The 14,049-nt window shown below is 45.5% G+C and overlaps 1 long non-coding RNA gene across 1 annotated transcript in view; it reads left to right on the top strand.

Moving 5' to 3' along the window:
• Positions 1-12,959, top strand: part of LOC120391707 — a 32,453-nt gene extending 19,494 nt beyond the window's left edge. Inside the window, exon 3 of the long non-coding RNA XR_005591442.1 lies at positions 12,840-12,959. This is a non-coding gene — a long non-coding RNA (uncharacterized LOC120391707). The remainder of the gene's footprint in view (positions 1-12,839) is intronic.
• Positions 12,960-14,049: the final 1,090 nt, after the last annotated feature.

Raw genomic sequence — 14,049 nt, 5'->3', positions numbered from 1 at the left:
TCTGGGATGCAAGGTGGTTTGGGAGGTTTGCAGGTGTTTCCCTGTGTATAGTTCATGAGTGGCTAGGAGATCATTCATGTAACTCAGCTGGATATGTCCTTGCCTGTGGATCGCTAAGCGCAGTGCTTGTCAGAGGTTTGTAGCTTGACATTAGGACCACAGTGTAAGACACAGTCCAGGCTGGTGGGTTTGGAGGGCTGAGTGGTCCCACAATCCAGGTTGGACCTTGGGGACCCCATTCAACCAAGCTAAGCTATATCTTTTAAAATACAGTTTTCCTTGTCTAGACAAGGCCAGTGAGAATTCAGATTTTGGCGGATGGAGAAATGAGAGTGAAGAGTCAAAAATGATATTGTAAGCCAGCACACAGACATGATGGTGGAGTGGCCATAGGAAGGAGGGAGCGGAAAATGATTAGATGGCAATACGGGATGATCTACTCTAGAAAGACCCAGTTAGAGAAATTCAGGTGGAGATGTTTGAGACATAGCTAGTGATAAGAGATTGGACAGAGGGAGAGATCAGGAATAGAGTAGGGATCATCTGAGGGATTTGATGCAGACAGAAACAGAAAGTTCTTTAAATTGAAGAATAAAGAGAATGGAGAAGAAAAAAAATTACTACTAGATACTGTCAATTATGCTTTTGAAGAAATTGCCAAGAAGGCAGTAGAAGAGTAGGTCCGGGAGGTGGAAAGAACTGAATGTAGAGGGTTTGATAGAGATGAAGGTGGAGAAAAGTCAGCAGACATTGGAAATGAAATATTCAATCAAGAATGAAAACTAACTTGCTTAGAAAGGAACAGGCCAGAACTTAGGGAAGACAGAACAGACTTAAAGTAGAGAAAGTTAGTGTAGTCATGACCCATTATCCAAAGGCAGTGGGCGGTGTGGTGGCAGGAGGCTACAGTGTCTCAATATCAAAAAAAATAAGGAAACCATCAGTGTAACTTGAAAGATTGGCTTTTGTGGAAGGATCCTTCTCCTGACATGTAGCCACCCTGCTGGAAATCCTCTCAAATAGAAAACTGTGCTCACAGAAATAATTTATTAGCCAACAGTTTCTTTTAATCAGAATGATTTTTTTTCCCTGTAAGAACTTCATTAATTCAATATCAGAAAATTAAAGATTAAAAAAAATGTTCACACTGAGAAGTGTGACTGCTAGTAAAATTGAAAAGATTATGAGCCAGCTTCTCCTTCTGCTCTGGCTATTTTCTGCTGCTCTGCTGGTGCAAAGCAGCACTAAAAATAAATTCAGCAGGCCCTTAAGGGCTCCCTCTACAATCGCACATCCATCGGTACTATAAAGCCCTTATAGTATCTCCTCTATCATGTGCTCCCTTTCCGTGACACAGGAATAAGGGAATATCTGAAGAAAGGGAGCCTGGCCAGAGCTCTACCGATACCTGTCTGACAGAACAGCTTCTTTGGACGAAGCGTAGCTTGTATAAGTTACAAAAGTCTGAGGGTTGCTCTAACTTGCAAATGGACCTTTGCCTACGTAGATCTCACGTAAGTTCCAGGAGTCACAAAGATGGTTTAACAGTGATCTTTCCTCCCTTCCTCCACACCAAATCTTGTACTCAGCACATAGCACTTGACTAGGGAATCCGGCCCTGTTAGACCACAAATAGTAAAAAAAAGGAAAAGAAAAAAATGTTGACGTTTACATTTTGGGTGTAAGAACCACAAATAAATTAAGTAAGGGACTTTAGCTTCTAATTATGAGAATTAATTACTAGCCTTGATTGACAAGAAGCAGAATGGACATTTGTAGGTAATACTCCAGACTCAGCACAATCTGGATTCAGGCTAGGAAATGGGACTAGAACTGTTAATGATTAGATGGCAGATATCCATTCTCATCCTCCTGGACCTCTTTGCAGCACTTGACATTGTTGGCCATGAGAGTCCCTGAGAAATGTGGCAAAAGTCCAGGGTAACATGCTAAAATGGTTTGAGTGATGACCACTAGACCCCTCCCTTGTGGAGTCTCTGAAGGATCATTTCTCTTTCTGGTCCTTTTCAACATCTACATACAACTACTAGATGAAATGGTCTGATAGCATGGACTCCAGTACCATCTATATGCAGATGACTCACAGCTCTGTCCATCCTTCATCACATACAACCAAACCATCATCACCACCATCACCTCAGCCCAGTGTTTGGATGAGATCAGCTCATGGATGAAGAACAGTTGTCTGAAGTTGAACCTGAGCAAGAGAGAGATGATGGTATTCAGCAGAAGAAAGCATTTTGAAGAGTTTGCATCTACAGAGCAGTTTTCTCTGGTGGAAAGTACATACCCCAATTGGTTTAGGAGTCATCTTGTATTCCTCACTGATCCTAAGCTTTTTGCAAGCCAGAACCCCAGCCAGAGTAATGTTTTCTGTGATATTTGGTTAGCCAGGATACTCTAGAGCAGGGATTGGCATCCTTCAGCATGTGGCCCGCCAGAGTAAGTCCTCTGGCGGGCCGGGCCAGTTTGTTTACCTGCCGCATCCGCAGGTTCAGCCGATCGCGGCTCTCACTGGCTGTGGTTTGCCAATCCAGGCCAATGGGGGCTGTGAGAAGCAGTGCAGGATGAGGGATGTGCTGGTCGCCGCTTCCTGTAGCCCCCATTGGCCTGGAGCGGTGAACCGTGGCCAGTGGGAGCCACGATCGGCCGAACCTGCAGATGCAGCAGGTAAACAAACCAGCTCGGCCTGCCAGGGGGATTACCCTGGCGGGCCACATGCCAAAGGTTGCCAATCCCTGCTCTAGACAATGACCTGGCCTGAGTTATTCACACCTTCCCACTGGACTACATCAAAGAAATAACATTAGGCATGAAGACTTCTGTACTAGTTGGAGTTTTCTAAACACTACATTGTGTCTTGTGAACCCAGGCTACAACAAACACATCAAATACGTCCTCTGTTCTCTATGTTATCTTCCATAGAATTATGAATCAAGTTCAAGGTCTTGGTTCTTATCTTCAAGGGGATCCATGGTCTTGGGCCAAGATATCTACAAGACTGCCTAAAACTCTGGGATGGAGACCATGGTTGATTACTTGACTCCTCTGGCACAATGGAACTCACTATAATAAGGGTATAGCTTGTCTGTGACAAAAAATGAAGTTTCTTGGGGGCTAGCTCAGGAACTCCCTCAGGAACTAAAGGCACCACACACCTCACCACCTTCTGTTTCAAGTGCAAGTCACATTTCTTTGACCTTGCCTCATCTAGCAAATACATAACATATATTTTTTAAAAACTAAATCATACAAAAGTCCCCAAAACAAAACACACCCTACTGAAACAAGACCTTTTACAGCACACTCAGCACACTTCTTTCCTAGGGAGAGGATGAGAAAACAAATGTGGTAGACGTTAGTCACATCGCTTTAGGCATTGCTGGAAAGTGCTCAGAAACTATGGTGATGATCATGGTAAAATAACCTATGTAGAATTGTATATCATTCACACTTTATGAACTGTATGAAAATGCATATCCCATCTGGAAGTTATTTACATACCTGGTCATGAAGCACAAGTGGCTAAAATGCAATTTTCATTCATTCTTGGTTGAATATGTAGGTTTTGTTTTTATTTCCACTATAATTAATCAAGCTCCTTTGTGTCTCTCAAGGCCCTCAAACATTGTAAACAATTATCACATACAACCTAATACTTTATTCTTTTCAGACCCAAAATTCCAAAAAATTCAAGTAAAGTCCAAGTCAGTGGGAGTTGTGTGTCTGTAAGGAATGAGTATTGGGTCCTCCTGAGTCAAGATGTACTTCATATTTGTTTGGCTATGAATCTTGCCATGGCGGTTGGTTAGCAATTTCATCACTGAGAAAATTTATGCTTGAAATTGGAGAGATTCTGTGAAATTCCAACTCATTGGCATTAATAGTGAGGAAATATGTTTGCAGCTCTCTTTCACATAGTTATCTTAATGAGCTAATAGAGCAGATTTGATTACTGCAAAACAATTGTGTTTGCTTTTTAGATAAATAAATATGCATGGATAGGTACCTTTTATCCCTAAGTTCTAGAATTCAAAAGTTGGTAACTCTGTTACCTAAACACAAATGGAAACACAACACTTTTGTGATGAAATGTGTCCAATAAAGCACAGTTAACAGAATCTGTCTTATGGAGGGTTTTTTTTATATATAGAAGACTCAACATGCTACTTTATTTTATTACAAAATACTGTAATAATTGAACATACCTTCCAAATGAGTGACAATGGCAGGAGAAAGTCTTTTAGCATGTTCAATGAAAATGTAATAAATGGTTTAAGTATCTGACCATTTTGGGAACTATTTAATTTGAGAGCCAAATTCTGACCTTAGTTACACCTTTGTCTAGTGAAAATTTAACAATTTGATTATTTACTTATGGAACTTTGTTTTTTCTAGAACATTTTGATCATTATAGGATCAATCCATCAATCTTTTTACATGCAGAACTCCCACTGATGTGAGCGAGAGTTACCTATAATATGTGAAGACTGGTCTTTATGGGGGAAGAGGGAAGTTTTGAAAGATCATCAAAATGCTCCCTTTTGACAGTTTTGAACCAGAAAGTTTACAGTTTTTCAAATCAAAATGACTTCACTTTTAAATTTTAGTAAATTTAAATTAAAAATAAATGAAGAAAAAAGGTTGAAATCAAAACAAAATTGTTCCAAAATGATTTATTATTAATTATTATTATTAATAATCATTTTGGGACAATTTTGTTTTGATTTCAACCTTTTTCAGATTTCAGCTTTTTTTTCTGGATTCAGATTTGTCCCATCCATAATGTAAGGCCAAACTGTTTTAAAAGTATCAGGGAATGGACATTGGTTCTTCCATTACTGCAAATTATACAGTGCACACAAGAATTTGAGGGAGGGAGGCTAGAAAACAAAAGTTAATTGAAGAGACGTACTTATGTAGAAATCCAGATTGTTTATTTAATTTTGATGACACCAACAATATACTGTGGTTTTGTTAGGTTAGGTGCACATTTATTGGTACTTTAGCAGAATCTAACTTTTCATAATGACAATTTGTCCTAGTACAGAACTGCAGATAAATAATCAAGCAGACACTTACTATTTTAAGCAATATTTTTCTTTTCAAATGTTTTTAAATCCTCAGTAATTGGAAGCCAATCCTGGTATATCAAAATGTAAAGGAAGGACACCTAGACATCAAGCCTCACAGTTCCTTACCTCTTCCGCTTTTCTATGTGCCCACAGCACTAATATTTCCTCAGCGGTTTGCATGAATTATGGAGAAACCAGCTGAAATACTAATTTTTCTATGGGTCAGACTGAACTTTGTTTAATGTGGACAGGAAAAGTATCATGGATCAATCAATATCAGGACTGGCAAGATGACCTAAACAGTGGCTCATTGTTCATATGACAGATGTTCTGCATACAACTGGAAAGTGTTTTCCCTGTAAAACTTGGAGAAATGGATGATAAAACTTTAAAAAGTCTTAAAATCAGTCATCCTTTAAAAGCTTCTGACAGCTTTATTATACTTTCTGTACAATGTTTAAATTGGTACATGGAAACTAAAGAAAAAAAAACCCAAGTATTCATCATCATGCTCTGTCTGGCTTTGGAATCCTGTCACTTGTGCTTTTCATTACATTTCCAAGTAAAATATTTACAGTGAGCTGTTACTTGATGTTTACTTTAAAGGAAATGACTAAGACAACCATTACAGTCCTAATGCAAGAATCCATTTTAAACCAGTTGTCTTGATTTTTCCACAAGTAAACTAGGAATGGCTTGTATTAAGGACATAACAGAAGAGCAAGAGCTGAAGGCAGATAGTGAGGATAGACTGTTCATGTTGATTGTAAATCAGGCACAGAAACACTTCTGCCCTAAGAATTAGTATATAAGTCAAGTTGTGGCCAGCCCTAATACAGACATGCATGTGGGAGGGGTCACACACAGCCACTCCCACTGTTAGGCTCCTGCACAAAAGTCAGATACTCTGCGGATAAAAGGCACAGCTCCCTCCTAGCCCTTCCCTAGAGCTCTGCAGGCCTAGCTAATTGAAAAAGTTAGAGTGAGGCATGGTCCTGTCCTTACCTTTCTCCTCATCAGCCAGCAGGGCTTGAGGAGTGCAAAGAAGACCAAGCCCAAACCCAAACCTTTCTAGGGCTTTGCAGCTGCTGTGCTTTTGGGTGTGGTTCAGGAATAGCTCAGGCTGAGTGAAACCTAATTCTTTTCTGGGCCTCTGAGTGCAGTCCTGCTGCTCCATATATCTGTCCAATTTGTCTGAATGTGCTAGGATGACAATCCAGCCCTAAATGCTTTCTGTGCAATTCATGTGTAGCTTTTATAATGAAGTCTTTATATATTTTTATTACATACACATGAAAGAAGAGCCCTTTCACGTTCATGTCATTAGCTTCAATTCACCAAACTGACTAGTGAACAACAGTCACCTACCTGATTGCTGTTTTATGGCTTATGTGAAACGATTTTGGTGGCTTCACACCTGAAAAGATGGCTCTAGTTCAGTGCTGGGCAACCTGAGGCCCATCAGGGTAATCCACTGGCGGGCTGCGAGACACTTTGTTTACATTTGCAGTGGCCGCGGTTTGTCATTCCCAGCCAATGGGAGCTGCGGGAAGCGGCGTGGGCCGCAGGGTCATGCTGGCCAATTCCTGCAGCTTCCATTGGCTGGGAATGGCGAACCGTGTCACTAGGAGCTGCGGTGGGAGGTGTGCAAATGTAAACTGTCTGTCGGCCTGCCAGCAGATTACCCTGATGGGCCACATGTGGCCGTTGGGCTGCAGGTGGCCCACCACTGCTCTAGCTCAAAAAACAATTTAAAATGAAATTGGAACCTCTGGATAATCTCAGCACAGACACTGAGGATAATCTCAGCACAAGGCACTGAGCTTTCATCTGTTTATGCACATGGTTACAATAGGGTTAAGTACGGTCTACATTGCAAAGTTAACTGGGTTTCAAGCTGGTTACATGACTCAGTTGATTTTGTGCTGCAGATTTTTAGTCTGTTCTATTATGATACAGAAGTAATGCACTTCATTCCTGCAGAGCCTTAGAATATCTTCTCAAAACAGATGCATAATGGTCCTTAGCCAGTTAAAATACAAATTAGGCTGAAGAGTTCTGCCTACTCAGGATTGGCCAAAAACAGTCCTTAATCACTATGTTGAGGGAAATACACTATTAGTCTTCCAAGGGTACAGAAGACTGACAAAGATGTTGAATCCAGATGTTTTATTCTACCCAAGTCAATGCTTCATGGGCTGTCTGCATTGCAATGCGGCACAGTCATATATCATTTTTCAAAAGGAAAAAATATGAACAGATATTGGTGAACAGCTTAATTTAATGTCTTCCCTGAAATTAATCTTAGAAATCTTGGACTCATTTTCTAGCAGCGATCTCCAAAAGAGTGTGGGTGGAACATAAAGGTATGTATATGCTACAATAAAAAACCTGTGGCACGAAGTCTTAGAGCACAGGTCAGCTGACATGGGCTTGCAGGGCTTAAAATAGCACTGTAGACATTCAGGCTTGGGCTGGAGCTTGGGCGCCAAAAGCCATTTTATAGCCCCACAAGCCCAAGTCTTCTGACCTGAACCAGCTGTGGCCATGCCGTGAGTCTTTTATTGCAGTGTAGGTGCAATAGCTAGAAGGGAGCAGTGATTTTTAGGTGTAATGGATTTCAAGAATTCAAACTTTAGCAAACTCAGGGAGTTGGTAGGTAAGATCCCTTGGGAAGCAAGTCTAAGGGGAAAAACAGTTCAAGAGAGTTGGCAGTTTTTCAAGAAGACATTATTAAGAGCACAAGAGCAAACTATCCCACTGCATAGGAAAGATAGGAAGTATGGCAAGAGACCATAGGAAATATGGCAAGGTGCGGTCGTGCCTACCCTAGCCTAGTCCTTGCTACCAGCGCTCACAATCAGATACTTAGACCTCTACATTTTGCTGCAAATAAAAAAATTAAGCTGCCGTTTAGAATTGTCCCCCAACATACATATCCTGGGACATTTTGTATTTTACCAGTGTCAACCAAAGGCCCACACACAAATGGAGATTCAGTCCTGCCTGTGCTTCTATCCTAGTTCTTATCACAGATTACCAATTTCAGCCATAGGCTGAGCAAATGCAGAATGGTGGTTCACCCTACTTCGCTGTAAGCCAACCGCCCTCCCCTCCCCCCTTTGATCTCTGCTTGCAGAGGCAATAAAGTCAGTGTTGTTTCTTAGTCATGCATTCTTTATTACTTCATCACACAAATGGGGGAATAACTGCCACGGTAGCCCAGGAGGGGTGGGGGAGGAGGGAAGCAACAGGTGGGGTTGTTGCAGGGGCACCCCCTAGAATGGCATGCAGCTCATCATTTCTGCGGGATGTCTGGGGCTCTGACCCGGATCGGCCGTTTGCCTCTCTGGTTCTTTAGTAGGCTTGCCTGATATTCTAGGCAGGACTGACTCTCCATTAGACAAAACTTAAAGAAGAGAATGACCTGGGGAGTCATTCCCATTTTTGTCCAGGTGCCCCTGACCGACTTCACCAAGGCCAGCCAGGAGCACCCATGACAGCAGCAGATGGTACAGTATGACTGGTAACCGTCTTTGTCAACTTGCAAAGCAGCAGACGGTACAGTAGGGCTGGTAATCATCTTTGCTAACTTGCAAAAGGCAAGGGGATGCTGCTGTGTAGCACTGCAGTACCGCGTCTGTCAGCACCATCCAGTAGACATACGGTGACGGTGAAAAAAGGCTGAACAGGCTCCGTGGTTGCCGTGCTATGGTGTCTGCCCGAGCATCCAGGGAAAAGGGCACAAAATGATTGTCTGCCATTGCTTTCACGGAGGGAGGATTGACTGACGACATTTACCCATAACCACCCGTGACAAATTTTTGGCCCCAGCAGGCATTGGGATCTCAACCCAGAATTCCAATGGGTGGGGGAGAATGCGGGAACTATGGGATAGCTATGGGATAGCTGCCCACAGTGCAACACTCCGGAAGTTGACGCTAGCCTTGGTACATGGATGCACACCGCCGAATTAATGTGCTTAGTGTGGCCACATGCCCTCGACCTTATACAATCTGTTTCCAAATTCGATTTCTGTAAAATCGGAATAATCCCATAGTGTAGACATACCCCAAGAGACATACAACCAAGGAAGGAAAGAACAATAAACCCTATAGAGACTGAATCATACTGGTAACTAAAGCTGTATTTAAAGGAAAAGGATACTATTTTTAAACTTAAAAAAAATCGGAGAGTTCTAGACTCAGATATCTATTATTGCAGTAATTTGCACATGAATCTAAAATAAACAAAGAAACAAACAAACAAAAACAGCCTTTAAATATTCACATATGACACTCAGAGGGATTATTTTTACACGTTTTAGTATCAGTTTTAATAAATGATATATTTGTTATTTTAACCACAGTGATTTGAAACAACCCATACAGTATTAATTAGCAAAATTAATCAGCAGAGTGTTAACATAGTTTCTTTTATGCCAAAAAGGCATAATTAAGGTGGTAGAGAACAATATCATTATCAGTTGTGTTATGCTAGATGATAATGATCTGCATAATTTAAATACAACAGTAGGTAGCACCTCTCGCTGCTAAAATTACAAGACTGTAGCCAGTATTACCTATTATTTTCATTAAAGATGAATTATTCATGCTTCATTGTTCTGTTGTCTTGGGAAAAGGTTTACAAGTGTGTAGCAGGGTGGACCCTGCTCCGGCCTCTGAGGGCTTTGAAATGCTGCCTGACAGGGCTTGAGAGGGGTGGCTCTGGAAGCTGGGCTGATTAAAGAAGTGGCTGCAGCTGGGGCCACGCCCCAAACTGAAGCCCTGGGGATTATAAGAGGCAGGGAAGCCAGAGCACACACAGAGTCTCTCTCTGCTTCAGAGAGAGATGGGCCTGGCTGCTTAGAGGCTGAGGCTAGATACCTGAGGGAAGCAGGGCTGGGGGAAAGGCTGAGGAGCTAGGGAAGCTCTAGCCAGGAAAGCCCCAGGCTGCAGCCTAGCAGTGGGCCAATAGGTATTGGGGGTTGCAGGGGGCAACCCAGGGGTAGGACAAAGCAGTAGGTCCAAACCCCCTTTGCCTGTGATGAGTGGGCTGATACTGCAGTCTGCCCCAGGGTGTGGGGCTAGACCATGACTGTCAGTAGCCACTACTGAGGCAAGGGGGGGATAGTAGCGTGGGGTTCCCCTGGGAGGGGGAGACCCAATTATAGATAGGGGGCACCGGGTCCAGGGAGGGACGCTGGGTCCAGAGAACAGGTGGGTCACCAGCCTGCTGAGGGCGCTCCAGGGCCGGACCGAGGGACATTCTGGGATGGACCAGCAGGAGGCGCGGCAGGGGTGAGTACCGCCCGCGTACAGTGGCACCTGACCAGAGACCGTTAGAACTGCCCCTGATACAAAGGGCCAGGGCAAGAACTGCGGGACAGTTGCCCAGAGGAAGAAAGCCTAGACAGGCATGGAGACAGAGACTCTTATTAAGCTCCTGGCCAAAGGCCAGCGGCAGCAGCAGGAGCGGCTCATAGAGCAGCTGGGGGCCCTCCAGCGGCAGTGGCTGCAGACCGTGGAGGCCCAGTACCAGGACCAACAGGCGGAATGCTTCCGACAGCTGGCCGCCCTGTGGCTGAGTCCCGGGGACGCTTCAACGGGGGGAACCGGTTTTCCTACCCCCCCTGCGCTGCCAGTACGCCTGACCAAGATGGGGCCCGACGATGACCCGGAGGCGTACCTGGTGACCTTCAAACGGGTGGCGGCGGTAGCCGGGTGGGCACCGGACCAGTGGGCAACCATCCTCGCCCCTATTTGGCAGGGCCTGCTCAGAGGGCCTACCGGGACCTCCCCGACGAGGAGGCCCGGGTTTACGCTCGGGTGAAGGCCGCCATCTTCGATAGCTTTGAGGTCACCCCAGAGGCCTTTCGGCTACGCTTTTGGGGCAAGGTTTATCCTCCGGGCGCCCGGCTCCGGGCGCCCGGCCCCGGGCGGTGGCCCGGGAGTTGAGGGATGCAGCGACCCGGTGGCTACAGCCGGATCATAGAGCCTCTGCTGACATTGTGGAGCAGATAGTCCTCGAACAGTTCGTCCACATCCTCCCGACTCCTGGGGGGGCGTGGGTACTGCGGCACCGCCCAAAGACACTGAAAAGGGCCGTTAGTCTTATAGAGGACTTTCTGGAGGCCGAGGCTCCTATAGGACCGGCCGCCCAGGCCCCGAGTCCGGGACCGGGCACTCAGGGACTGGCTGTGCCCAAAAGGGGGACCGAACGGCCCAGGGCACATGGACCTCAACAGGGGCCAGGCACCTTGGCCTGGAGGCCCGTGCCGGGGCCTAAAGACTGTTTTGCCTGTGGGCAACGAGGACACTTGAAAAAGGTGTGCCCCTACCGGGTTAGGGCAGAGAGGCCTTACCCAGATGAGACCCGAGTGCCCCCTGTGCAGTTAACAGGGGGCCTCCGAACTTGTTGGGCGTGTGGGGAGCGGGGACACATAAAGAGACTGTGCCCTCATAAGGCTCCCAGACCCCGGGCCAAAGCCCACAAAACAGGGGCTGAGGCAGGGGAGGGGCAGCGAGCATGCTTCCTCTCCCATACTCCGCCCCCTGTCAAGGGGCAAGGGCCCCGGGGAAAAAGGGGGGACGTGCCGGGAGGGCCTCGCATTGAGCGGGGGTCTCAGACTACGGCCAGGGGGGCTGACATGGGGGCCCAAACGCGGGGGGAGACCCGCAGAGAACTGGGGAGATCTACTGTCAGGTCCCAGAACCTGAGGGAAGTAGACAGGCTTCTCCGGGAAATTGAGGGCCTGCGGAGGGAAAGAGACTCCCTGCGGGTCCAGCTACGAAGAAGCCTGGGCCGGTAGAGCACCCTGCCTCCCCCCCGGTGGAGGGGTTCTTGAGGGGGAGGGCGTGTAGCAGGGTGGACCCTGCTCCGGCCTCTGAGGGCTTTGAAATGCTGCCTGACAGGGCTTGAGAGGGGTGGCTCTGGAAGCTGGGCTGATTAAAGAAGTGGCTGCAGCTGGGGCCACGCCCCAAACTGAAGCCCTGGGGATTATAAGAGGCAGGGAAGCCAGAGCACACACAGAGTCTCTCTCTGCTTCAGAGAGAGATGGGCCTGGCTGCTTAGAGGCTGAGGCTAGATACCTGAGGGAAGCAGGGCTGGGGGAAAGGCTGAGGAGCTAGGGAAGCTCTAGCCAGGAAAGCCCCAGGCTGCGGCCTAGCAGTGGGCCAATAGGTATTGGGGGTTGCAGGGGGCAACCCAGGGGTAGGACAAAGCAGCAGGTCCAAACCCCCTTTGCCTGTGATGAGTGGGCTGATACTGCAGTCTGCCCCAGGGTGTCGGGCTAGACCATGACTGACAGTAGCCACTACTGAGGCAAGGGGGGGATAGTAGCGTGGGGTTCCCCTGGGAGGGGGAGACCCAATTATAGATAGGGGGCACCGGGTCCAGGGAGGGACGCCGGGGCCAGAGAACAGGTGGGTCACCAGACTGCTGAGGGCGCTCCAGGGCCGGACCGAGGGACATTCTGGGATGGACCAGCAGGAGGCGCGGCAGGGGTGAGTACCGCCCGTGTACAAAGTGAAAAAAATAGACATCCAAAATTAACAAATAGATGACCTCCTGAGGTCCCTTCCAACCCTGAGATTCTATGATTCTATGACATTGTGCTGATAATTTTAGAGGGTTTCTTAGTGATTAAGAAAACATTTGTTTTAATGGAGAGAGTTACTAAAATAACACACAGCTTTCTTCTGTTGTGCGTTGAGCATCCTTTCATTTGTTTTACCTTAACAGAGTTCCTCTGCACTTACTGCAACACTCACTTCAAGAAATAGCCAGTTGACTCTTCTTCATAGGTCTTTTAGAATCGGTAACTTTGGAGGCTGATCCTACAGATGAGATTTTTGCATGCCATCCAATTTGGGATCCACACAATACCAAATCAGGTATTGTATATCAAGTCTCTTTCCACATTCTATTCTCATTTACACTGTGAGGTCAATGGAATTACTCAGGACTTCATGCTGGTCTAACTTAAGAACAGAACTTGTCCCAGAATCTCTGGTTCTGCACATAGCAACTTCCCATTGTAGGCTTTTAATGATGAAATCAAAGAACTTCAATAAGCCTTTTAGACTCACAAAAATTTAATGTAATCAAGTACTTGAATTATGTACTCCAGGAGCAATATGTATTTAGTGTACATTTAACACAGGGTTTCTCAAACAGGGGTCGCCTCTTGTGTAGGGAAAGCCCCTGGCAGGCCAGGCCGGTCCCTTGGCCCACGCCACTTCCAGCAGCTCCCATTGGCCCAGAGCAGTGATCTGCGGCTAGTGGGAGCCACGATCAGTCAGAACTGCGGACGAGGCAGGTAAACACACCGGCTCGGCCCGCCAGGGGCTTTTCCTACACAAGCAGCGACCCCTGTTTGAGAAACCCTGATTTAACAGGAACTCGGGAATTGTCACATTGCAAGTAGTCCAGTACCAGATGCTGGGGAAGATGCAAGGGTACCCATAATACACAGTCATGGAGTGACTACTATTCTTTTTATGGCTCAGTTACCCAGAATGTGCTTACTTCAATTTACTTACCACTGAAGAAGTTGTGACTATGTTAAAACGTTTACATTTTATGCAGATGTCTAATATTTTGGGCATGCATGTTTTTTCTTTTAAAATATTGCACATCTTTGCCACTATAACTATAGTCAAACTGCTTTATAAATTCTCTTAAAGGAAGTGTTGTTCCACTGAGAAACTACTGTTTTGTTTTCTTTTTCTTCAAAAAGAAATATGAAACATTTATTAAGGATATTGACAACAATTTTACATCAGGGAGAGAAAAGTTTATCTTCTTTAAGACATTTGTAGGTGGTCAATAAATCATTTAATCTACTTTAATTTATTTTAACAATAATGCTTAAAGAACATGGGGATATGGTTAAGCCTTCTATTGACAAGTAGTAAGCCCTCTCATTAAACTTAATCCATTGTACTGCAAA

This window comes from Mauremys reevesii, linkage group 1 (genome assembly GCF_016161935.1).
Source record: "Mauremys reevesii isolate NIE-2019 linkage group 1, ASM1616193v1, whole genome shotgun sequence".
Lineage (NCBI taxonomy): Eukaryota > Metazoa > Chordata > Testudines > Geoemydidae > Mauremys > Mauremys reevesii.
This window is presented reverse-complemented; position numbering and strand designations above follow the sequence as displayed.